Raw genomic sequence first — 27754 nt, forward strand, 5'->3', positions numbered from 1 at the left:
ACCATACAATAGACAGCCGCGGAGGATTTACAAGTGTGTCTTTGTCGAACACCGTTCAGAAACTTCCCCACATCCATTTCGAGACCTTAATTTAAACTTGATGAAATCAAATCACACTTCCCTTTTGCATGGCATCTGTCGGTGGCTGCGTGCAACTTTTTGACTGACGCATCTGTTATTTGTTTAAAACAATGCTATGCTACCTGTAAGACACCTTGCTGTATTTGAATGTGATGCATCACCTATAGATCACAGTACCATACAGAGGTGTTGATCTCCCAAGCCATCTCATTAGCACCTGGCATTGAAATTGGGCAGAGAGTGACGCACAGTAGCAGGGATTATCATAAGATAATAGGTCTCTGCTGACTGTACTTCAGGAGTGGGGCCATAACGACGCAGGGAGATGGACCCTGTGGGATGCCAGCCCATCATCGAGTCTCTGCGCATCAAAGCTCTCCATCTCAAGGGTGTGCTTTTTATGTGGAACAGGAGTCTCTGTATATGGAGATTCACAGTGCTACACAGTCTATTCGGTGTTTTGATGAAAAGGCACGTTTTTGTTGTCGCAGTGGTTGTTATTTACTGTTTGAGTGGTGGATAGGAAAAGGAGACAGATAAATAGCCTGGCAGTAGGAAGCGAAAGTGTGAGAGAGAGAGAGAGAGAGAGAGAGAGAGAGAGAGAGAGAGAGAGAGAGAGAGAGAGAGACAGAAAGATAGAGAGGGAAAATGATACAGAGTGAAAGGTAGAGAGAAGGCGAGAGTTCCAGATTAAATGCCCAGAGAGGGATTATTATCCGCTTCCCTGTTTGTCTCGCCTTCCTAATGTGACCTTTCAGAGAATTCCCCATTAGCTGAGGCAAGCCATGGAGCCTGTGTTGTGGAAAGGGCACAGAGCAGGAGGTGTGGGGGCCTGGGGTGGTGGAGGTGTTAAATCAACCAGGTCCCCACCACCATTAATACTATAAAGACTTCTGGGAGTTACAGAAGGAGTCAGTGAGGAGGCCACCTCAAATAGGCCCAGGAATAGTCTCAGTCTGACTGACAAATACTGTGCCACTGTTAATAAGCAATATAGGTTGGTAATTCAAAGCCTTAATTGGGCACATGGTCCACACTTAAAGATCTTTCATCATGGCCTGCTTTAGTTTACTAGAATTATTATTATCAATGGAATTAATAAGTCTTAGCTGTACTAGCATGGACTATGTTCTCCTGGGCACTGCTATTCTGCTGATTGCAGAATAGCAGTGCCCAAAACAAAGCAGAGCACGGAGTAACGGCTGTCAGAAAGACCCTGTAGTGTATGCTGTGGTAAACACATTTTCAGATTTTACGTGAGATACACAACGTTTGATTTTCTTCTCAGCCTGCCGTTGGGCCCCAGATGAGGAGAGATGAGAAGAAAAATCCAGGGCTTTGGGTCAAGCCTTGTGATGTTTGGGATGAAAGTATGGAAGGTTACCCAGGTGAACCTTACCTCAACCTTAATAAATATGTCCTCACCAGGGCAGGGAAAGACTCTAGAGAGAAGAGCGATAAGAAAAACAATCTATTTAGCTAATTCAAGGTAATGGCTTTTTCATCTCCAAAAATGAAAGCAATGTAGATTTTTCTCCTTTCTCTCGTAGAGGAATAAGCGTTGTCGACAACGAGGCAAAAAAAATAATTAAAAAATGTAATTAAAACTTGAGGGAAATAACCTTTCATCTGTATTTTCTTTTGTTCTTTCACAGTTGTTTTGTGAAGCCATCTCAGTGTTGAGAGGAGCAACGTAGTTTTCTTCTGCTGTGAGTGCGAGTCTGTTTTTGATGTTCTTTGCTAATAAAATAGGTGTTAACAACAAGAGACAGACAAGGGAAAAGAGGCAATAGTTTGGGGAAATTAAGAACTTTTCATCATAATCAGCTAATGAATAATCACATCTCCCAAATCCCTTTAATTTAATTTAATCCACCTGAGAAGCAATGGAAGTTTACTATGTTCTTTGTTAAGTTTTGACATGGTCGAAACTGTTAACAAAGTTAATGTGACTCGGTGCGATTTTGACTAATTCCCCGTGATGTGGCAATGGAAAATCAATTTAGCTCATTTACCACATGATGGTTTTCCATTCAGCCAGGAGTACATTAATGTGAGGCTGTATTACTGTAGCATGCAGCGCTAGCTCACTCACCCACTCACACACACACACACATACAATCATAAACCCCAGGTCCAATTAGTCCACTACAAGTAATTAGACTCAAGGTCAAACTATTTGCTTCTTTGAAGATCATAAAGGGGTCCTTCAGACAACGTTCTAGAACCATCTCATGGTTTCCGGCCTCTCCATTGTGGCCGGAAAAGGCTCAATCAAACAACATTGTCCACAATACAAAGAGGAGAGAGGCTCTTTGAGGTCCAAATGCCTGATATTCAGAAGTAATTGTGTAATTGCACCTGGTCATTAGTCCCCATTGTGTCTATGATCTCAAAGTACCCGTCTTTGGAATCAGAACACTGTGTTGATAACCTCTTGAGATGTACCTGCCTTTCACGCTCTAGTGACACCAGCCTCTGCTACCAGCCATGACAACAGAGAGATAAAACGACACACTGGAAGTCATTGAAGATGGAAAAATAACACATAAAGAAGCGAGAGAAAATGGGCATGTTGATCACCAAGTGGCTAACTATCGAAGCAAGCTTCCTATTCAGGTGTCTATTTTCCTTTTGGAAGGCATCAACATGAATAAACTGTCCTACGTTATATCAGGTACTTTATAGTTGCAGGTACAATAAAACACTGTTGAATGTTATAACTGTGTAGCTAGCTGATTGCTTCAACTTATGTCACATTCAATTTATTACCTCCCACTGTTACGATGTCTGAAACGTCTTACGGTAAAGCAGCCCATGTCTTTTAGCAAGCTGTTAACTGGAGCAAGAGAAGGAACAGTGGCTTAATGTGTGAGACGTGCACTTAAAACGTATTAATATTAAAGGGCTGATAAATGTGAAAGGCACCCAAATGTGAGTCTGGGATGATTAATGCTATTTTATTTATGTTCTTGTGAAGGGGTGAAACACTGCCCTGTATGAATTACACCACTTACAATGAGACAGCTACACGGACTCTTGTGCGCTTACTGTATGGTGTGTATGGGTATGCACGTGTGTGTGTGCTTCTGTGTGTATTTGTGTGCGTGCATGGATGTGTGTGTGTGTGGTGTGTTCATGTGAGTGTGTTTTTATATATTGTTCCCACTCAATAATGAGATGCTGGGCCAGTTTAGCTTGAGAAGAAGGGCGATCAGCAATCCCCCGGTGTGGAAAAGAGGAACTGGAGTGTCTTCCTGCGGGGGAAGGATGACCTGCTTGTGTCTAGGGCAATCATTGAAACTTACCTGGAGAGTTTTATGTAACTTGGTGCATTATAAACCCTCGTGAGGTGGATATATACATGTGCCTTTGCTGAATGTGCATGCAGGGTCATGTTGAAGAGATATCTCCCTCTCTCTCCATCTCCTCATGTGTCTGCCTCTTATACCATTGTTCTTTCTCTCTTCATTGCCCTATCTTCCCCTCACATCTCTCCCTCTCTCTCCCTCCATCTCTCTCTCTACCTCTCTGTCATTCCGAGGCAGCTGTGTCTCAAGTTCCTGCCGAAGCGTTTGTTTTTCGTGTTTGAGTAAGGGACAGATTTAGAATGAGTTCAGTCAGGTCACTGTTCGTCCTCTTCCCCTTGGGAGACATGGTCGTATTCGAACCCCCCACCTCTCCTCCCCATCCTTATCTAATTCCAACCATAGAGGGGATATGGTGGTTCTGTGAAATACCTACATGCTTTTTGTAAGCGGCATTAGATTGCCAAGAGGAAGTTCATCGATGTGACCCCATAGTGAATTCTTTACTGCAGACTCACCTCAGGAAACTGCACTAATAATCATAGCTTGCACCGGATCTGGAGAAGGCCTCTCTTTTTCTTTTTCTCTCTGTTTCTCTCACTCCCTGTCTCTCTCTCTCACTCTCTCTGTGTCAGGATATTTTCCAATGAAATACCTTTTTAAATGTCACAAAAGGCATTTCACCCCAAAAAAAAAAGAACTGAAAGACAATCCTAGAAACCTTACAAGGTGCAATTCAATTTAACATAATCCATAGACGCTTGGAAATACACATGCATATGGATGCGATACAAATATCCTTAGGATGTCTCACCTTCAAGGTCGCAAATCTCACCTTAAAGTGTAACTTGTTCTTGCACATTGTCTTTATGTGGCTTCTCTTTGCAACAATTTGCTCAAACTGTCAAGCTACAAATTGCCTGTTACCTTTACTCCTCTGTCAGGTGTCTGAGTTATTGTTAGGAACAGATTCTCGATAACGTTAGAGACATATCTGTAACCTGTTCGCTTTTCTTTGGAAGAGAAGCAAGCAACATGACATATGTGCTCACAGAGTTGTCAGAACCGAGGAACGATCCCTCCCGTTGTCTGTGATACGGTAGCCTTTGGAGGGGAACCCAAAAAAAATTGTTCTTTCGAAACTGTCAGATGAGACTCCGAATACAATGAGAGAGTGGCTTTGCCGGCGTGTGCCTTTTCCCCCTCCTGACTAGCGGTCATCAGCAACTTGTGTGTCATTTTTGGGAGGGATGGGGGAGGCGGGGAGGGGGGTGGACGAAGAGTTAAGGCCGAATTATACTACTGCGTTTTCACGGACACGGACACAGGGAGCGCCCTCTCCGATGGGGAACGCCCTCTCCATGCCCTCTCCGAGCCCCTCAGAGAGCGCTACGTGCACCTCTACGTGATTTTCCTGACTCTCCGTCCATCCGTCCGTCATTTTACGGATACCCCTTGGCTGTGATTGGTCCGTATTAAGAACCGCTTGCGTCAGGGGCGGGGTTGCCGTGACCAACAAGACAAACAGAATCCTTTGACCGCCATTGCTGCAAGTTTTCACAATTCATATTTCAGCTAAACAGTACATGTAAATCAGCATCTGAATTAAAATGTGATGAAAAATGGGCAGTGTAGTTGCTTATTTTATTGATGAAACGGCTAATTTGTAAATTTGCTCAGACTTTTCGATAACCTAGCTAGCATCGCAGTGCAGCGCCACCTACTCTTCTGGCGGTGAATTGTTTTCAGCACCCACAGCCTTCGGAGTACAATAAATTCAACGAATCCGTCCAACTCCGTCCGTCTCTCCGTAACGGAGTCGGAGTAGTATAAATCGGCCTTTAGACGCACGGGCCGCGTCGTTCGGGTTTGCGAGCGGGACGGAGAGCGGCTGAGAATCAGGGGCGAGGCGGCTACTGGGAGGCGCGGATGCGGCACGCCGTTTTACGCGCAAAGAGGTGTCATTTCCCTCCATTACGCAACAGAGGGTTGTATTTTTGCACGCCGCTGTTCCTGAACTCATCTGTATGCCGGCAGGCCTCAGCTCAGAGAGCCCCGCCACAACAATAAGAACATGTTCTCGCTCCCCTGTTGATTATTTTAATCGAATGGTTCTCTCTGGGATTCCACGAGAGCTTATCAGGAGGGAGGCCGGCTGCGAATCCGTCTCGCTCACCGAGGTGTCGAGGCTTCGGCGACGCAGCACCTTTTTTTCCCCCCAGCGTGCAACACAAAGCCCAGAGCACTGCTGAGAGTGGCAGATATGACTGCTTCCCCGCAGCTCACTCAATCACAAATACATACATTTGGTTAAATGTACAAGGCACTCCACTGTCGGGGTAGATAATACGCAGTGGAGGCTATGAAATAAAATGCCCGAAGGGGTGAGAAAACGTAACCAAGGTTGAGGGAATGAGAAGATATTGTTGACGAAACAACAAACGTGCAAATGTATGTGGAGTGTATTCTTCCAGTGTGACAATGCACCCCTCTTTGAGCTGTCACGCCAGGTGTAATCTGACATTGAAGCGACAGTTGAATCCCATCATGACGCCGACAAAGTCGTTTCTTCAGACAGGTAACCTTGGAATGACATTACGTACACTTAATATAAGTCACCACAACAAGGAGATAAGCAACAACAGCAACAAATAAAAGCCTTTGAAGTTGGGCAAAATGAGCTTGCTTTCAAGAGCGTGCGGCAAGAATGTTTTTTTCTTCTTCTCGTCTCCCGACAGTTCTGCTAATGACAGAGAGAAAAAAAGACTGAGAACAAGAGTCAGAGAACGACCGGCGATGGTATCTGAGAAGAGTAAAGTGGGACAGGAGGATGAAGTTTCGCTGAGACAGTGAAGCAGAGGACAGGGCCCTGTGAGTAACTGAAAACGCTCGAGACAGGATGTGGTTACACCGGAGATAGATGCAACCAAACAGGAAGTCGAGCGAACTAATGAGTTTGTGTTTCTTTGGAAGTTTGCCGCTAATAACATAAAAGCCTCCGATTGTGGGGGCAGAGAGGAAGCAAGGTTGTTCAGCGACATTTTACTTGTTTGTAATACATGGATAAAAGAGGCAGCCTTTTTAGGAAAGCTCTCAGCAGAGTCAATAAAAGGGTTTCAAGGATGGTATCAGATGGAAGGTGCGAACACTTCCACATTGAAAAGAAAATGCTCTTTTGAGCCCAAATCCACTGATGTTGAGGGGAAAGGCAACGACATGGATGTATGTCTTTTGAGCACAGAATGTGGATCTTGGAGAACCCCTGAGGAATTCACCTGACAAGTTCACCAGCGACAAACGTCACAGCTCAAGTTTCCCACAGGAGAAGGGGAGGGGGGACAAGGATGGGGCTGTGTAAAAATCCAATGTTGGAAAATGAAGAGATAAATCATCAATAGAAACAGTTCTCAGCCTGTAATGGGCGGCAGTTAAAAGTCAGGGCTTGCCAGCAGCCGTCGTTGACACATTCATATCCTTACAGGACAGGTGAAAACCCTGTGAAATACAAGCCGGACCGCTCGTCATACCCTTTACACGTTCTATCATTAGTTGGTCTTCGTCAAACGGACATGTTGAGAAGGTCTTCACCCTCTGGAAGCAGCTGAAATGTTTTCATGTTACGATGGCTGTTAAAGGAAAACAGCATGGTGGCAACCCTCGGGTCAAGGACGGCTTGGTGATTCAATCACCGACGTCGCTGGGGCCCAGTTACAACCGTGGAAGGGTCGAGATGTGCCGAAGAGTTCAACATCACAGCAGTTTATAGGGATACATGTCATCACAACACCCTGTCATAGATCTTTCTCTATTCCTTAGAGCTGATAGATTTAATCTAAAGAATGGTATTCAATACATTGGAAATCAATGATATTAAATGATACGTAATTTTGTCGATGGGTTTGTGCCTCGAATTACGTACGATCTGCTATGGTCAATCCTGGTTGCTATGGGGAGTGAGGTTGAAGCCAGGCTTCTGAGCAAGCCTAAGTTTAAGATTGTGAGGAAAATTAGCCATTCAAAACATATGCAAAGGTCACCAGAGGTCACCGAGGAGTGGCCACCATCAAGCATGATTCATGAGCATCATTTGGGTTTGAAAAATTAATAGGAGGTCTGATAAATCATCGTCCAGGCCATCCTTTGACAAAATCAGTGAAGTGCTGGGCTCTGCCCTCCACTGGAGCTGAATGCTGACTACAAGGTCATTGTAAGTGAGAGTAACTTAAGTGCTGCTCCCTGGAAAGAAGTGGGCAGACGAGACGAAACATTGTGTGTGTGTGCGTGAGTGTGTGTGTGTTTGTGTGTGTGTGTGTGTGTGTTTGACCCGCTCAATAATTATATTTAATCTCTACCAGCACCTGTTGCTGTGCCACTAAATAGCACTGTATCACTGGATGGACCATCAACACAATTAGAAATATGCTCACACACGAGTGAGCTTGAAATGTATTTCTTTGTTGATAGCAAACAGTGAAACTCATTCTACTGAAATGAGTTGGTTTGGAACATAATTAAGGAGTTCCAGAATGTGCTGTGCTGTGTTCTGTCAAAATTTGAATTTATAGAGGACTTCCAGGCACCTAAAAGGCAGGGTTGTTCTGTAGACTGTCTTGGACTTCCTAAGTTTGGACTGCTTATTGTACATGCACGAGACCATAGAGACACCAAGGATGAAACATATTTCACTTGAATAAGTGCTTTGTGATGGACAGTTAGAACTCCATGGCCGATGAAGTCTCTGATTTAGGTGATGGGGGGGGGGGGGGGGGGGGGGGGGGGGGTTTCGGGAAAAGAGAGGAGGAGAAAATGTTCCAGGATGTGCCTAAAGCAGATTGTAGGACACACCCGATCACACACATGCAGTCATACACACACACACACACACACACACAAAAGGCATCTACAAAAAAAGGAATATCAGTGATGAGCGGTGCAGCTGGAGACAATAAACTGGGAGAAGAACCAATTACCAGAGGGTGACAAGCCGGTGGTTTGGTCCTTTCAACATGTCATTATCTCCGGATCGACATTTCCAAGAAGCCTGACAGGCCATTTCTGGGGCTGCCATGGCAAGCCACCGTGATAAACCACAGGGAGAGGAAGAGAAGGCAAAAACCCACAGCCATCCATAACTTGGCTCGCAGAAATTTCAGGCCACAGAAATATTCAACCTCATCCCATCCCTCGAAATCATCTTTAACCGCCTCAGCCCTTCCCTCATCCTCCCTTCCCTCTGCATCCCCCTGTATCAAGAATCCTCAAAGATTATTCAGCTTCATTCTGAAATGGTAATAGTATTTTTTTTTATCTAATCCTGTTAGAACCCCATAGTTCCTCTGCAAACTGCCCTGAGGCAATTACACAAAATGTCAATGAATTAAGTATTAGCTTGGTGCCAAGCCAGGGGGGCTCACCGTAGATCACGCCCGTCAGCAGAAAAATGCATCTGTCACCAGTCACACACACACACACACACATACACAGGGTTTAAAGCCAGTGTCTGGTGCTCTTTGTGTGGTGGAATGTGCTCTCACCTGGTGCTTCTGAGCCTTTGTTTGTGTGTAGATAAGACAGCACACAGGGACAAATAGGCTCTACCTTGTAAAGACTGTGGCATTGAATGCTAATGCAGTTGATCTGCGTGCATCCACGGTAGACACTAGATCTGGATTACTGAGGCTACTTTGCCGATATTTGCACATAGATCATGTTTTGCTAAGCACACACCAGTCTGCGTGAGGAAACAGCATTGCATACATAATACATTGAAGTGCTTTTGGAGAATGCTCGAATTGTCGAGGAGTTCAGTGGAATAGCGTGCTTTTATGTACTGTGCTGAACAAATATGATTCATGTTGCACTTAGCCATACAGTCAAGTAAGTAGCCCTCTTGCTGCATCTAGTCATTGGTCCTTTCCTTTCGTTTACTTCAGTCTCGTGTCTCAGTACATCTGTATCAACACATTCCAGAGCAAATAATTGTTTTCTCAAGTCGAAAACATCACACGTCCCAGGTACACATTAGCATAGCGCTAATAAAACCTGCTGCTAAACTGTAGCCATGAAATGCCTAAGGGTGCAGTTAATGTGTACCTGTGACTTTCCTACCGGTCCCAAGTGTGAAATTGAGTCAGTGCCTGTTGTTGTGGACCACTGAGATATCAAAAATAGGAGGGATTCGCAGCTGGGAGGACACTTACACAAATGCATGCAAGAGCAAATTCTGTCACTTTTCATGAAAGTCTGATTAAGGGGAAATAGAGACGAGGGGGAGAGAGCTGGCAGTACAGTGGCAGTGGCACAGTGGTGTGGGAGGCAGCCACAAGAGTGAAACACTCAGGGCACAGCTTGCATAAACGGGTTTATTGTGTTAGCATTCCTTGTAGCAGCTTCCTAGTTCAGTGTGTGTGTTAGATGTGTGTGTGTGGGTAGGGTTGGGAGCACGTAAAAGAGACACACTTAAGTTTGGGTTTCACAAACCAACGGGTCCAAATTCACAAGAATCAAGGCATTTGATAAGAAACGTGATTTTTCGATTTCGATTCCGCTTCGGTTACCAACTTTTGCATATTTTTGTCGCACTGGTGAGTGTACAGTGAGCATTTTACAGTCCATGTAAGTTACACTTATCTGCCAGGACCTGCCCCGCAGACGTCACGTCTCTTGCTTTGCAGTACGTCATGAGAGAAGAGACACTTCTGTTTGTATCCTGGACCATGGCTGACCACGGAAAGTGCTAGAAAGTTTGAGCTTTTCAAAAAAAAAAGATAACGACACAAAATGTAACACCTGCAGTAAGGATATATTGTGCCAGAAAGGAAGGACCTCCAATGTATTAAACGCTGTGAATCTGACGTAATGCATAGTGTTCAATGTGTCATGGTCTACCATCCCAGAGGCAGCTATCATTAACAGCAGTAACGAATCACTCAGGTACAAAACACAGATGAGCTGACATTTGCCTTTCATATTGAAGGTAATATAATTATGTCTAATATACATTTTTACAATACCAGTTAAGACAGAACTACTCAACCTCCACCTTCATCCCAACAGCCTTACATCCAGTGCAAAAAATATATGGGAATCGGAACCGGATTTGATAAGGAAAATTGGAATCGTAATCAATAATACCCAACTCTAGACACACTGGTCTAAAGTCAAAAGCACAGTTTATCTATTTGACATTACCTTGCACAGCCCCTGTAATTGTGTCGTCTGGACAGTGGTGAAACAGAGGGCATTGACCAGCTGCAAGTTTACCAACCATGTAACTGTGCAGATGTTGCTCACTGTCAGAAAGACTTCCGGGAGGAAGAGATGGTGCTGTGAAAGAGAGGGTTCCCATCATGGATTTTACCTAATATGGGACATACTGATGAACAAGAAAATGAGCATTGCTTTGCAAATGGACTGTTACCAGCTGAAGTAGGAGGTTGAAATTGCCTTTCTGCCTCATTTGGTTTATTCGGTTGCACTGGCTGTTTTTGGACAATGGCTCACGCAGAGGTTAGCTGTAGCTGTTCACCGCTCATCTACTCTGCATCTGTACCTTCTTTGATTGATAATCGCTGCAAAAGAACAATGATACACAGATGACACCGCTTTACTGCCCAGCAACACCATCTGTTAGTGCCGGATCTCTGTTGCTTCCTTTATTTCTCTCTCTTCCCGTCTCTCGCTCACGCAGTCACTCAAATATCTTTTTCCACCTCTCATGTTTCTCCCTCTCCATCCTTTCTCTCAGACCTGTTTCTCTGGCCTTCCCTTCATCTTCCCAAACATCCACAGACAGGCCTCAGCATGGCTCCTATGACCTCTGCTCTCCCCTCTCCCTTCCTCTGCCTCTCCCGCCGGTTCTCTCTCTCTCTCTCTCTCTCTCTCTCTCTCTCTCTCTCCCCTTCCTTCTGCCTGTCCCTCCAGTTCTCCCTCTCTTTCTTGCTGACAGCCTCCCTCATCGCAGGCACGGAGGGGAGCAGAGAAAACAAAGATCTGGTTCAGTGGATCCGATCTTGATTTTTCCACAGATTGGATTGAAGATTATGAGGCTTTTTATTCAAACACCACACAACGTTTTCCGTCAGCACCTGCCAACCATGACTCCAGACCGCAGGGGCTGGCGCTGTGGGCACAATGTGCCATCTGTGATGTTTAACTCCACATCGTACACATGCTCACCCCCTCCCCCCCCCTCCCCCCAGCCCAGCCCAGAAAGATGGATCTCAGAAAAACACACACAAAACAGTTTGAGATTGTTCTAGAGAGCTTCATAATAAACAGTGAAGATTAAAGTCTCGGAAAGTGTAGAAAAAAAGATTTCTTCTCAAAATACTCTTCTTGAAATGAACGCCTACCTAGCCCACTCAATTTCGTGGAAATGTGAAAGCCTTAAGCTGTCTTTTTCATCAACCCCAGGTCAGGTGGTGTTATACCAAGCATAATTTGAACAATTTTCTGCAGTGATTAGACATACTCAGACCTTTTTTGAAATTGAAAGGTTTTAAGAAAATCACCCAAAACCTTGTTTTCACGAACTCAAATAGTGTAGTTGGAACAATCAATAGTTTATTTATGCTGTTGCTGTCCACCAGTATAAAACATAGTTATTATCCAAGCTAGCTTATTATTGCCCTCAGTGTTGGGAGTCAGGTGGCTGAGCGAGGGAATCGGGCTAGTAATCTGAAGGTTGCCAGTTCGATTCCCGGCCGTGTCAAATGACGTTGTGTCCTTGGGCGAGGCACTTCACCCTACATGCTTCGGGGAGAATGTCCCTGTACTTACTGTAAGTCGCTCTGGATAAGAGCGTCTGCTAAATGACTAAATGTAAATGTGTTGGCTGCATTGGGTATACGCAGTATGAAAAACCAGTGCTGCTCTCCAGTAATGGGGTGAGGTATCTCAGGAGGGTATGGGCGGGTCACAGCGGGTGCAGACTGAGTAGCTTCAATTAGTCGCTCTGTGACGTCGACCGCTTCCCCCCCCCCCCCCCCCCCCCTATTGATCATTGTACCATTCTGGAGCTTTCTTAGTTCGCCGTGCTCTGTGGCAGGAAGCCTGAAGAGCTTTTCTTGATACTGTATATAAGTGGCAAAGATCCCAGCGTGACCGTTTTTATTTTTTGAAAGGGTAAAGTGAGGCCCTGTCAAGACATCAGCTACCTGTACTGGCTCTTATCATGAGGCGCTAGACATGAAAACAGAGTTAGCTTTCAAAGCACCAAGTGCATTTTGTGAAAATGGGAACCCTGCAATTACAGGCCAAGTACAAGTTGTACCATAATCTATGTGGTTTGGAACAAAGGAAACGGAAAAACTGCAACAGATCTAGACAGATAAAGTGAGAGGCATTCATAGAAAAACAGACAAATTGATGGAGTTCAATTAAAAGGACATTGTGAGAAAGGAGCAGTACCACAGCAGCCCTTGCGCCAAACTCCAATGGAAGAGAATAAAAATGAAGATAAAGCTAAACCAAACTTCTTCTTTTTGTTTTTTTTTTAACTTATTTTTCCAACTTCAGTTGGCTGTCTTCTGTATCGGCAGGTTCCATCATTTCAGATCACGGCTCAGGATTTTCACATTTTATTTCATTTACTGCCTCTGCCAAGCTCCTCGAATTCGCCAGCATGCTTCAAAATGCACATAAATTCAACAAACTTCTAATCTGCATGGATCCTCCAAGATGTGACCTCCACAATACAATAATTTTGGCTTTGAAAATCAAATTACACAGGCCTCTGACATAAATATACATTCGTATCAGCACGAGGTTGGATGGAAAGAATTGAGTAATTTACATTTCTTCTCTATTGATTTCCCACAGAAGTACACTGGCAGCATATCAAACTCTCCGGTCGTCCGACACTTCTTCAAAATTCTTAGCTAGTCTGAGAGAACGAGAGTGAAGGAATGAAAGAGAGATGAAGAGAGGTATGAGGCACGGGAAAGTGAGCTTTTTTGCACTTTTTCTTTGATTTTGAAATGAGCTGGTTCTTTAATCTGATGGGGTCGTCCAGTAGTTTGGAATTACAAAATCATTCTTTCCCCCTGCCAGTCATACCCCACCCCCTCACTCCATCCCATGCGGTAATGGCTTTTAGAGATAATACAGTAGGTGCTTAGTTTAGCAAGTTCATACATTATTCATGGGCCTTTTGGAACGCATCGTACACACTTTCATAAACTCTGACTGCAACATATGTCTCTAATTGTACCTGTCTTTGATTAACAGATGGCTAGGTCCTGGAAAAGCAAAAACTGATGCTACCTGTCAAGAAATAAACAACAGAGAATAAATAAATGAATTTCACCAAGTAATGAACGATACCACCCTCAGAGAACCCATGAAGACCCAGCAAAAAATACAGAAATAGTTCAGTTAAAAACTTGGATGAACAACCAAGTGGTCACATGTTGTATAGATCAGTTGCCCATGCATGAACAAAAAGGAAACCAACCCAGACGCTTCTCTCAGCTCCTACACAGGAGATCTGTGCTGTCTACAAACTTATCAGATACAGACACAACTTTATTGAATGCACCTGTGAATTTTATTTGTATTTTAGGAACCCAATCAGTCCTATAGCCATGTCTGAGCTGTCTGTCTCATTCCAGTGTGTGTGGGGGTGTGTGTGTACATGTGTGTGTGTGTTTGTGCATGTGCCAGCAGTAGACTCAGACCGACCTTGACGTCCTCTGGACTTGGCATTGACATGAAACCCCAGTCTAATCAAAGAGACCATGCCTTCGCCCCAATAGAATTTGGCTCGCAGACAGAGAGCACTTTGTGTAGATGTCCCGACCAAGCTCCTAGAGCAAAATATCAACATATGCTTCCGTCAGTAAAGCTTGATGTCAATTATGCTCTCTCTCATTGACTTAGCCGGCTATTAAAGTCACCAGAGGAAATTCTTCCTTCCACAGACATGAGTCAGACACATACTTTGTATGTGTGTCTTCATGTATGTCTTGTAATGCCCACTGAACTGTTAATACCACTTTCATTATTCATTTAGTAGTATCAACAGTAGTAGAATTAGACTAGCTGTACTAAAGTAGTAATATCATTTTTTGTGTGTACATATATCATGTGTTAGTCCAGTAAAAAAATATAATGTAACTTACTGGAGGTGGGAATTCTAGTACACTTCTCATGTGAAGAAATAACAGTATGAAACCTGCTAGGTCTTTAATGTGCACACGCAGGATAAGAAGGATTGAGAAGCCATAGTTTAGCTTCAAAACAAAGCAATCACCATGAGATTGATCCGAAGAGGGTATAACTGCTGGCACTGCAAGTGTATGACAGCTTATTTCCCCTCATCACTCCCCATAAGCTATCCAGATTGCATCTGACCATCAGCATCTTCCTGAAGGGGCTGGTGGTAATTGGCTGACAGGTCGATAGCATTTCACCACAGACCCGCTCATTGTCAGAGTGATCAAAACAGGAAGGAAGTGCAGTACACGTTCAAAGGAAAGTAGCGTGTAAGTTGTTGTTTGCTGCCAAATCGTTTGTTTGAGATGAGTGTGGTGATTTAAGTCAATTTTCAGAACTCCACATTTGCAATAGAGTGGAAGTCGGTTGTATTATTGCATTGCACGGGGTGAATCATCTAGAATTGTTCTGAATTGACTAGGCAACCAATGAATAAGCACAACAAGCAGTCCTTATATAACGTATAGAGTGAATATGGACGTATACAATCATGATCGGTGTTGTCAGGGTCAGAAAACAGCACGACTATAAAAAGATACCAAACCGTGGACATTTTCACCCACACTGGGAATTCAAAACTGCCCAACAACAAACTGCTCAATTTGCAGGATGTCAGGAAAGAAAACACTGCCAACAACTTAGTAAGAGGAGGGGGAGGGGGGACGGGGGGGGGGGATGACATAAGGACAAGGGACAATTAGGATTGTGCTCTTCTATTTGGCAAGCAAGGGGATAAACTAGATCAACTTAACAAAATCATCATAAAGTTCCCCCAGCCTCTTCCTGTGTGTGTGTGGGTGTGTGCGTGTGTGTGTGTATGGGGGGGGGGTCCATCCCTGGCGACTTGACTCTTGAAAACGATGTGCTAGTTAGGAGTCAGGAAACAACACTCTTGTTGCTCTGACAGGAGCTGTTTATTAGTTCCTCTGCCTGTTATGGAGGGTTTTATGGGTTGATAATGGACTGCATTTCATGGCACAACACTTTCTCCTGTGTCATGGTAGGGTGGGACATCCGTTTAAACCGGACAATTGTAGTTCAAATATCGCTGTAATGATCCCGAAGGAAACTCAAGGCAAGGGCATATAACTAAATATAGTTTTGAACAAGTGAACAGCTATATATTCGTTTTAATAAAGATTGAAATATAGTTTCTATTGAACGTTGTCATGTCAAATGATTAATCGTGTTATGTGAGTTATTGTACAGGGATGTTTTTTATTTAAATCTTATCAATGTAAACATGTAGTTATGGCAACAGTGTTAGCTAGTGCCTTATTTAGTGCATGTGAATATATATGTGTACAGTAAGGCTGTAGAGTATATTGCAATTCAGTTCACGCAATCCAACTGAACTCTGAAATAGCTCATTAATTGACAGCAACACCCTGTAAAAGACACCAACCCAGGATCATATATCTGTTACATACCGGTCATCACAAATCATTTACGAAGGGTCCATTTTAATTATATAGATCTAAGAAAAAAGAGGCATCTTTCAGAATCAAACAGTGAACAATTGGTCAACTCCTCCACAAAAAGGAAGGGTAAGCAATTCTCAGTTTACCTCCTTCCCTCCAAGAGTGAGTTTTAATCAGGAAAATGCCTCCTAGTAATTACGCCAAAAGAAGACAACAACATAAAAACAAACTTAGTGAATGGCTTATAATTAATAAGCCACAGAGCCATCTGATAGGTGGGAGGACTGCACGTCCAATCACAAAAGAGAAATGATTCAGCGGCAACACTTGCATGCCAATGCACTTAAAGTGAGAGGTAAGAAAACAAAGTTAACCACACAGTAAAAAATGACAACAGTTTGGCTGTTGTCTCGTTCAAGGGTTCTAGTCGAGGCTTAAACTACAACTGAACACAGGAAGTATGCAATTAAAGACTCAGCCGTCAGATCCAAATCACAGCCCTTGTGTTTGATAAGATACAACTTTTGTTTGATTAAAGTTTTAAAATGTAGCCACTTTGGGTCTGTCTATCAACCCACACCCATCTCTCTGAGGAGCAAACATTGGCAGCGAAGTACAATAATCGCAGCACGTCATGTTAGCAGAATTTATTTTAATTGACATATTTATCAAAGCGTGGACCCATGCCTAAGAAATGTCTAAAAAGAGCATGGCGAGGACCCACGTTACATAATGTACAGTCCCTTGTTGATTCAGCCAAACAAAGCATCATCATCAAAATGTTTTGAACAACATCTTACACGATCTCATGCAAATGTGTAATGGCCGCACATATCGAATTCAGAATTGGGTTTTCTATGTCAACTCGATTGTCAATCGGGGGTTTTCCATAGCAGAAGCCAAGCACACAATACGCAAGGCCTTGAGATACATACATACAGTGAACGCGTGTCCCTGTTGTACAGGCGTTTCCCTCAGACTAAGCGCATGTCAGACCAGAAAATGCAAATGATCCCCTCAATAACAAAAGGAACCGGCGAGGAGGCACCTGACACCTGTCGCAGAGCTCCCCCCCCCGTCAACAGAGGAGGGTACGCAATAACTCCAGCATCAGCTGCCTGAGACTAGGGATGTACAAGTGGGCTTTGCAGGTTAACAATAATTTGTTTGCACTGGTGTTAATGAATTCAACAGGGTTTACACCAATAAACCACCCAATACCCTCGCCACCGCCAATCTGCAGCAAGGACGCCCGTTAGCGCCAGGTGTGTTTGCCGCTGTAGGCTTAATGAAATACTACGGGCCCTCCGAATGAAACGCTTCCCCCCCCCCCACCCGATAACCTAATTAAAAAGCAGGCTTTGAAGCAGCTTCCCTGGGTGTTTCTTGGGAGCGGCGGAGTGAGCGAGCAGAGTTTGTGGGTGGTTGGGAAGACAGTGAGGGGAACCCAGGGGCTGCGCAGGCTGTCTAGAGCAAGTCCCAGGAGTTTAGGCATGACATGGAGGTGGTGACCTTCATCTGCTGGAGAAACGAAACACCTACCTCGTCAGTACAGAACCGTTTGAACTTTACGATTGTCTACATTATACGTTGACGGTTATTATGAAAGCCAGCTGCAGAGAGGTGGATGTCATAATGTGGATGATAAGCTTCTGTGGCATGAATCAGTCCTACTCACACTGACATCTCATGTGTCCCAGTGGTGTGACTCCAACCAGGATGACATATCCAAGTGACACGGACCAAGCTGCTTCTCAGCGGGACAAATGACCCATCCAGGTGACACAGGCCCAGACGCTCCTACCCGCCATTGCTCACAGTGTTCCAGGCGTGTCCAGTTAAGACAGGAAGCAGATTCTCAAGGATCGGTCCTATGTGGTTAGGGAACCCAGCATGCCTGGAGGTGAGCTAGGATTAGCCGTGTGCTGTCGTACCGGTTGTGCTGTGGTCTAAAGCTATATTCATCACATCCACTAGGGGCTGCCATGGGATCTGTGTCTGTTTGCTTGTGGTCTTGTTTCACCAGAATTCCCTAAAAAGATTGTAAACTACTAAAAACATGACATTGTGGGGACATTTTCTTAGTCTGTTAGTCTAAGTTCTATTTCTATGTATTTTTTGGGGGGTTAGGGATAACACAATTGTGAACGGGAGCGAACTGTTGGTCCTCACTAGGATAGTAAAGCATACCTGTGTGTGTGTGTGTGTATGTGTGTGTGTGCCTGTGTGTGTGTGTTAAAAAACCAGTAAGCCACTGAGCACTTGGATTATCAGAGGTAATTACACTGCAAGACTTAAAGGGTTACTCTCTCGCCGTCGTTTCCTCACAGATCCTTCTTATAAGTTGTTGTTCTACTTCTATTTTTCAGGGGAAAGGGAAAGGGCAAGGGCGCTGTAAACGTCGAAAGGCACCGATATATTTGGAATTGTCCTTTTCTTGCTTCAATCTATTCATGTTGACCTCTCAATCCACTCATTAGGTTTCCATGAATTTATCAACAAGAACACCTCTGCTTTCATTCTCTGATACACTGAGGACATTCAGGACCCATCTCAGAGTTGTAGTGCACCTTCCAAAGCTGACTTCAGCATTCCCTCATACCGTCTGCAAATGACAAAGCCCCTCACTTCAGAAAGGAGTGGGGCTGAAGAAACAGATAGCAGAGGAGAGCAAAGCCCTGTCGGATAACGCACTGCCTTTTTTTTTTTTCGCCACTTGACCTAAGAACCAGAGATGAAGTATCCCCTCTCCTCAAGTCTGATTCACTCGATGACAGTCAAAGCCTCTCTGTGGTACTCATGAGGATCGGCCAGGCAAGAAGATGCCTCTTTTTTCCCCGTTCCTTTGTACCTGACGACCCGTTGCTAAACACCCGCGAGCTGAAGCCAGTGTAAGCGTGTGGTGCATTAGAAGATGGTGGGAATGAGCGGAAAATTTCCCCTAGAAGATGGAGTGAACGAGCAGAAGATTTGACCTTTGACTCCTTCACTAGAATCGACTACTACACTACTTGGATTCACCTATCGAAATAGGTGAATCCAATTGTATTTGTATCCTCTTTTCACAAGCAGTGTCACAGAGGACTTCACAGATGCCCAGAGATCAGCACCTATAGCCAACCCAAACCGAGGGGGTAAGGCGGGAAAAATAGATTATGAAAGTTCGGAGCAGCAGCTCCTGTGTGGTCCCTTATTTGTAGAGTGGATCATCGTCTCTTCCGTCAGTCCAGTGATTCATTTGCTCCTTGACCAATAGGATGGAGGTGAAGAAAGGGATACCTTAATCAAACCCAATATCAAGGTAGACGAGGACGAAGAGAAGAAGTACTTATTGTCAGTGTGGGACAGTGCTGAAAGAACGATACGGATACTATACAGTATGAACAGAAGCTTTTTAGCTCCACCAGCGCTTGTCCTCCTCTGACCCTAGGGAGATTCTCACCCCAGTCATGGCTGTAACCAGGCCCACCATGACAGTCTGGAAGTTCTCTCACACACTAAAAGCCCTGACAAACATAGGATCATCACTCCAAAATGGTAGGCAATCATGTCTCCACAAGACAGATTGCTCTGTTAAGGTGCTCCATAATTTAATATCCTCGTCTTTCTTCATCTCTCTCTCTCTCTCTCTCTCTCTCTCTCTCTCTCTCTCTCTCTCTCTCTGTCTTCCCTCTCAGTCACTCTGACTTCCTTGCTCCCCCTTTTCGTCTCCATCCCTGTGAAATCAAAGGGAGTTCTTATAAAATGTATTAAATCATGATGCATCATAAAAACTAATTATCCCGCCAGAGTATGAATCACATGATATATCCCTCCCACACCCTACCTTTAACTCTGTTTGCACATAATGGGGTGCTAGATTAAATAAGCTTTCCCTTCCTTAAATTATTGACCTCTGAGCAGTTTTTGCTCCTGTCTGTAAGCAGTATATCAGAGGAGTGGACAGGAAAAAAAGGAGGTACCTTTTTTTTTTGCAGCAAGCCGTCAAACTAGACCACTCCTCCTTTATGTTCATTTTAGGAAGAGACAGAATAAGCCCATGATTCAGTTGCAATGACTAAGGTATTGAGAGTCGGAAAACTCTACTCTTGAAACGGCTTGTTGGTGTACTTTTAATATTGCACCTTTAAATATTCATAAATTAAATGTGAATTTATTTAATTTTTAATACCACCATTTATTATTAAGCCTTTTCATATGAATATTTCACATTCTAATCATTTGAACAAGATAGGGTATTAAGGGTATTTTTGCAATCCAGTACTCGATGAAATTCATGTTTATCCACTGTAAAACCATTCTAAATGCTCACTGTTGTAATTCAATTGTGCAACTTTGAAAGATCAGTATCCAAATCAATTGAATTATGGCAAATATAAGCAATTTCTCATTACACTCACTCCCCTGCACCAACAAAGGACAAAATGAAGAACTGAAATGTAAATGAAGTGAGTATTTCTTTAAGATATCACCTGCACTTCCTGTACTCCCCTGGCAACAGGTCTTCATCTCTGGGACGCTTGGTTCTCAGTGTCACTAATGAACTCTTGAAGTTTGATTGTCAGGTGGGTTGCAGAGCGCCGTGTGAGAGTAAACCATGTGGTGCCTCTGTGTGTGTGAACAGTGTGTGTGTGTGTGACTGATTTGTAACATGCTTAACGGAGCATGTACACTCACACCCATGTCTCGACAGATCTGTTTCAAGGTGAAAGGACCAGAAGGCGTGTGTCAATGGTGTGGTATCAATCTTTGTGTGAATTTGTGTGTGCCCACACGAGTGCATCATGAGAACTATGTGTGGATCATATACTTAATGGATTCACATCGTGTGTTGTTGACAAGTGCCCACAGGCGTAGACTCCACAGAGCTCAAAGGGATACAAAAAAATTCAGTCGATGGATTAGACTCTGATTATTGCCCCTTGGCAATATCACTCATATTCTCCGGCAAAACATATGTCAGTGACAGAGTTGGGGGAATCCAAAATGATCCACCGACATCTTTTAGCGCATCTTGTTTCTTTTGCCATGAATTCGTTTTTTTCTTAATGATGGAATCTCCAGGTGTGTGGTAGTCCTATCTGTTCAGCTTTGTTGCCTTGTCAGTGTCACAACTTTGAAGTCATATTTTATTTCCGCATCGTTCCTTTTTCTTTCTTTCATACCATGGCAGTCCTGTATCATTATTTTCCTCTGGATGAAAAAAAAAAGAAAGGGAATCAGAAAAAAAGGATATTCCGAAGCATTTCTGTCGATCTTGACTCTCGTCTCAAAAACTCAGTTATCCTTTCAATTATTCCCAACAACAGAGACCTCTCAAAAGAGGCGACAAAACTGACAAAGCTAGTGCAATGTGGCTGTCAGGTTGGAAATAATTTGATGTCAGTCACTTTTTTTATTTGTTTCAGATTGGATTGGTGGTAGTGGTTGGGGAAAGTTGATGGAGGGTTGTATTCCTTTCCCCTCTGTCCCTCACACTAATTGTAGCACCTCGGCATAAAAGTTAAATGTCCGACATAAGGCATTTATGCTGTCAACTCTTCTTCATTGTCCATGAGTGGCGGAGAGACATTTTAGACTCCACTATAGGCAAGGCCTGGGCTCCGTATCCCCAAAATGGCCAGCAGTTTCTCTATATGTTCATTGGTGGGAGGCCTCTTGTCTAGAAGCCGGACCCCTTTGACAGAGAGATGGACTCGGACACTGCTCCGGCTTTGTAAACAGCCAGATTCCAATTTGATATAATCCTGTCTGCTTCATTGCCAGGAGATCTGTGAAAAAAGCTTTTCATTAAATGTGTATTTTATAGGTTTTGCTTTGAATTATTTATTGACCTTGATCTTTTTTTTTTAACTTTAATTAATAAACTTTGATCTTTTTTCTTTTTTTAATTTGAATTACTATATGCTTTGTAGCACTCAGAGATTGTCTAAATATAGATTGTATTATAAATATTATTTATTATTATTATTATTGTGGAGGAAGAAGAAGATGATAGAAGATGGATCATTTATCGCTTTTTATGTGTGTTACTGGTTCTGTTGGAAATATCAGCAAAGAGATCCCTTGGCGACCAGGTGAATGTGTAGTGCTGGGGATTGGCCCCATCAGACATTGCACGTAGATCATGTTCCTCATTCCTCAGGCCCATTTCTATTTTTAAAATATTTAGTCTGTTTGTATTTGTTTTGCTTTTTTCTTCACTTTAAAGTAGTCAGATACCTAATTCAATTCCTAACTCTATTTACATATTCTTTTATTTACAAAGGATTGTGCATCGAGGGATGAAGGGTCGAAAACTGTAGGAAAGAAACAAAGACGGAGAGGTAGTAACAAGCAAACAAATGTGCTGTTGTACATGCTCAAGATTAGGTCTCCAATTAAGGTAATAGGTGTTGTCATGGTAACTAGCTGGCACAGGCAGGCAATTTAGGGCTTGGGTGATCCAAATGGGCCTGAATAATCAACATTTGAATCCAAATTGCAAGGTGTATTATTTTATACTGGTTAAATGTTTTCATCCTGGGAATAAATATATTTGCGTTCACAAGCTAATGACTGACCCGGCTCTTATTACAAAAAGCTCATGTCATTTAAAGTCACAGTGACACAGTAGTGGTTCATAACTAAACCTATGAGTGTGTTTGACATTTGTTTTGAATGAATGGTCATGCTGCTATTCAGACAGGTGGTGGACAAGAATCGTCAAGTTCTAACGATTTCTCTGAAAAACACGCTGCTGGCAGTATTTGGAATAGGCTCTGAGAAGTGTGCTGGTGGAAGAATAAACATCTCGACAAGGAAGCGACCGGCAAGTGCTCCAGTTAGAAAAACGTTGTGTAGCTTCTCAGTTGTTCTTTTCTTCAGATGTATGCACTTTATGCAACAGAACACACTCCTTTTATGCGAACGGGCACATACTCCAATTAAGTTGGGCATTGTATGAAGTTGCAAGAGTCTTGCTCAAGCCCCAAGGGCATGCCGTGTTGACAGTGACAAATAAATATAAATATATAAACTGTAGCATTAGCAACTGAGCTACAGTACATAGTCTGCCTTGGGAAATGTACAAGAGTAAGCACATTCTGTCAATTTAACTGGAGGAATCTAGCAATCCATCACAGTCTGAAATAAATGCACTTGTATAATTCAATGCAAGTGCTCAAATATTGAAATTTATTTTAATGCCCATCCCTAATAAATCATATATATTGTATAAATACACAGTAGCCTGTATCTCACACAAACACCAGACACCTGCACACTTTCCCTCTCTCACACAGTTGCTCCCGTATCTAGGGCAAGCTGTTTAGTGTTGAGATGAGGCCCATTTCTTTTTTGACTTTCATCTCTTTGACAAATTCCCTCCTCCAGATCTACTTCGTTTAGGAAAACAAAGCCCTGGACCTTAATCCAGCGCTCCTTTCAGGAAAGTCTGTCTCTGTCTCACACTAACAAAGACAGTTTTATGGACAAAGAACCAGAAGACAATGCCTGAAAAGAGAGACGTTGTTTTCCATACAGTAAGTTTCAGAGTGCTATGTGGCGTATGAGTGGTGACCAGGGGGGTATTCCAGAAAGCTGGTTTGCGACATAACCGGGTAAGTTAATTCTCCAGCTGACACACAATGTTGCAGAAATTTACTGGCAATGTTGCTACAACGCTGGCTCTCATATGAGGAGTTAACTTACCCGGGTATGTCGCATAACCTGCTTTCTGGAATACCCCCCAGGTAAACTGTGAATACATTTTTTGTAACTGTCCCACATTGTCAGCTAAGTTGCAATTATTTACTTACCTAAAAGAAGGCAAAGACGAAGCAAATGAGATTTAGACCATCTTAAGAGGTAAACCGTCTACAAGATGTGATTCAGTTTAAGTTATTTACATTTACATTTATTCATTTAGCAGACGCTCTTATCCAGAGCGACTTACAGTAAGTACAGGGACATTCTCCCCGAGGCAAGTAGGGTGAAGTGCCTTGCCCAAGGACACAACGTCATTTTGCATGGCCGGGAATCGAACTGGCAACCCTCTGATTACTAGCCCGCTTCCCTAACCGCTCAGCCACCTGACTCCCTATTTCCACACAGTTATACATTTTTCTGAGTGGGATAGCTATCCACCAACTTATTATGCCTATGTACGTTCAATATGCTACCTATTGTACGTATGTCCCAAATAAAAATTGTGAACGTAAGACACACAATACATACCGTATGTATTTCATTTATTGTATGTTTATTTTCTCTTTCAGCCTGGTTCTCATGGGTTGGTCTTACGAATAAAGCCCAATTTTCAACCATGACCTTGTGCCTTGTCCCGAGTACTATAGGAAGCTACATTGTTATAGCTTATGTGAAATATAATAACTAGACAACGTAGACTAACATTAAATACTGTCACTCGAGGAATTTCCTATTTAAACAGTGTAGCAGGTTTCATATGATTCTTACTTTCATTACATGAGTTGCTTTTGGTAAATGGCAAGGACATTTCAGGTGATGCAAGGAGACCCCGACTGTCCCGCGTAAACTACGAAAGACGACTGAAACGCTGGAAACTCGTCACACGTCCCTCTCTCTCTCTCGTGACCCGGAGAATTCGCCATCGCGGAGATCTACGTCGGGCTCCAGTCGCCCGCGTCCCTCGCTGTATTCAAAGACTACAGCATCCCTGTTGGTCTCTCCTTCCTCTGTGGTGGGCCCTGACAAAGACAAATCATCCTTGTGGACTGTAAGAGCTCTCTCTATCCTCCCTCCCTCCACCCCCCCCCCCCCCTCTCCAGGCGCTTGACGTTCTTTCTTCTCAACGGGGAGCATATTTCATTGTGTTGGACTCCCCTAACTTATCTGGGTCAGTAACATACATGCATGCTCTTCTGATGAATTGGTTGCGTCTGTGCCGCTTATGCAGAAAACACATCACCTCCAATTACTATACACAGGGGCAAGGCAGCGAGGTTGCCATTGCCATTTTTCTTGTTCCCTTTCTGTGACTGTCATGGATAGCCTTTGAAACATGGCAGAGAGCAAAACAGGAAGGATTTCGAAAGATTATTTAAGCTTTTGGTGGCAATTGGATGGCCACAGGATCTTTGGCAAGGAGAATTGCCGACAAAAGCAAGAAAGAACCATGCTAGAAACAACAGCATTCAAATCACTGTTTAGAAAAGGCCTTTGAGCTTTTCCCCGCTGCGTTCTCTGAGTTAAGCGCTGCGGTGAGCTCCCCTCCAGTCTCCCCTGTTAACCTTTCCAAACACAAGCCTGTGTAAAACAGAGAAGAGAGATTTGTGAGGTGTCAGTTTGCCTCTGACATGTCAAACTCCATCTTGCCATTGAATGTTTCATGAACTGTTCCTGGCAAGCGACAATAATGCCCTTACATCTCCTGGTTTCAACACCCCTCTGTTTGTTCGCCTCCGTTTTTCTACAGGAATAAAATAACAATTGCGATTTTACTTTTTCTATTGCAGTGAGGGCTGGTGCTGCCTTATCGAATGAGGCTTAAAACATGTAGCCTACTGTAAATATCAGGCTTTGTGTGGCAGGAAAGCTTGGAAAGTGTCAAGTTAGGAGCTAGAGGGGAAACAATGTTATCCTTAACGAGCTTGGGACCAAAGGCTTCTTCTCTAAAGATAAATGTGTTTCTCTAACATCCTGCCTCTGATCTGGTTAACTAAAGTACATTCGATCATCAGCACAGTAGTTAACAGTAGGGCGAGGGGAGGGAATTAGTTTGAAAAACATGCTTAGTTTGGGAGTTTGCAGTTATGAGATGGACTTTCATCCTAGTTGAACAACACCAAGAGGTGCAATAGTGAGCTGTCTGCCTGTCCTTTCTGAATACTGGGTTTGATGGGAACCAAGAGCTTAGCCATGATGTCTGTATCACTGCTGACCTCTCCAATTGCATATCAAGAGAGAGACACAGAAGAAGAGGCAAGGTAAATAGACTGCACCAAAACAAGTACAGTGGCCCTTAGAGCTCAGCATGCTGCAGCTGAAACATCTGAAAATCAATTTTGTGTACTACTTGAGTAAGAGTACTTTGTTACTGTACTTAAATATATTTTGGGAAACTTATACTGAGTAGTATTACTATAGGCAACTTTCACCTTCTGCTCAGCAACATTACTGAAGAAGCTGTGTACTTTTTACGCCAACACATTTCAATGGTCAACGATTGTAAGTCGATTTTGTCTGCCACCCATATTCTCTCTGCTGACAGTGATATGGCCACCTGCAGGGTATTGAAGGCACGAGATCTGTGCATGTCAACGAGGCCTCTTCTATAGAAAGCCATGTGGCTCAGAATCCCACACTGCGTTAGGGGTCCGATGGCTGAGCGGTTAGGGAAACGAGCTATTAATGTGGACTTACAATACTTGGAACATCAATTAGCGATGGACATTCTCAGTAAATAATCAATACGTTTGGTTCATCTGAAATTACAGCAGGTCTCCAATTTTAAATTGTTATAGAAATAGAAACCAACTAACTTCTGAAACATTATAACAAACATCCGGGAGAAAACATTGAAGGAGTAGTCTTGTTATTTATTTGTTTTTATTTCATTTTCATTTTCTTCTCATTTATAGGTTGCTGGGCTTCATTGGTGTGGTAGGACTTCATTCATGGTACTTGTATACACAACACAAATCAAACATGGTGCATCAAGATAGCACATGTTCCTGACACAGCTAACTGTGCACAGATAAACAAGTGATGAAGAGAAGCTGGCTGCAAACACTCTCTAGTGTCCTCTTCATCTGTGTGTTTCTGCTTCCACACACAGTGGTACTCAAGTGCAAAACCCATTAGATTTACACCGGAATTTTATCCAGCACCATCTTAGTTCATGTTAAACAACAGAGAATTGTGGCCATCATATTTCATTTGACAGATGTCTTTGTTATCAATATGTTAACGTGTTACAATCAAGTCCAAAAGCACCGTTGGATTAGAGTACCCTGTCACTTTCTACTTAGTGTGATTCTGATGTAACATGATGACAGTACAGAGATACAAAGAGCTTTGCTGATCTGCTCTGTCAAATTTAAAACAAATGTCTAATTTAAATAGAAAATGTAAACCTTCACCAACACATTTTTTTCATTCATGAAATAAACCTTTAGATAAATAAAAGCCATTACTGTAGTTTGTGATCAAAGATCAGATGAGCAGGTGAAGGTAAATCAGAGAAGGGATTTTAAATATACACCACATTTGCCCCACATATTTGTTCACTTACAACCACACATGCTTGAGCACATAGGCATGTACTATACTTTCTGTCAAATATGTGCACACACATATTCATACAGACACACATACATGCAGCTCATCAAACGTAACAGGTACACACAATTGGTAATTAGGCTCGGTTTCAAACCCTGGCCTTGCTATTCCTTTGGAAATACACTTTCGTAATTAGAAATCAGTTCACAATGGAAACCCACAGCCATTCTCCCCCACAGGGCGAAATAATACCTGGCTCCATTAATAAGTTAATGAAATACGAACTTGCCCTGGGTGAGATTTGACTGGCAGCCAGATGAAAGTTCTCTTACATGTATATATGGCTCATACGACAATGAATTATATTCTAATTGGCAATTTACCACCCGCTCAATATCCGCGATAGTTGTCTCAGTGTTCATGTAGGTATTAAACGCCTTGTTTTTAACAGCCAGATTCATTTCTTAAAAGCTGTCTTTCAGGGGG

The sequence above is a fragment of the Osmerus mordax genome, chromosome 23 (genome assembly GCF_038355195.1).
Source record: "Osmerus mordax isolate fOsmMor3 chromosome 23, fOsmMor3.pri, whole genome shotgun sequence".
Lineage (NCBI taxonomy): Eukaryota > Metazoa > Chordata > Actinopteri > Osmeriformes > Osmeridae > Osmerus > Osmerus mordax.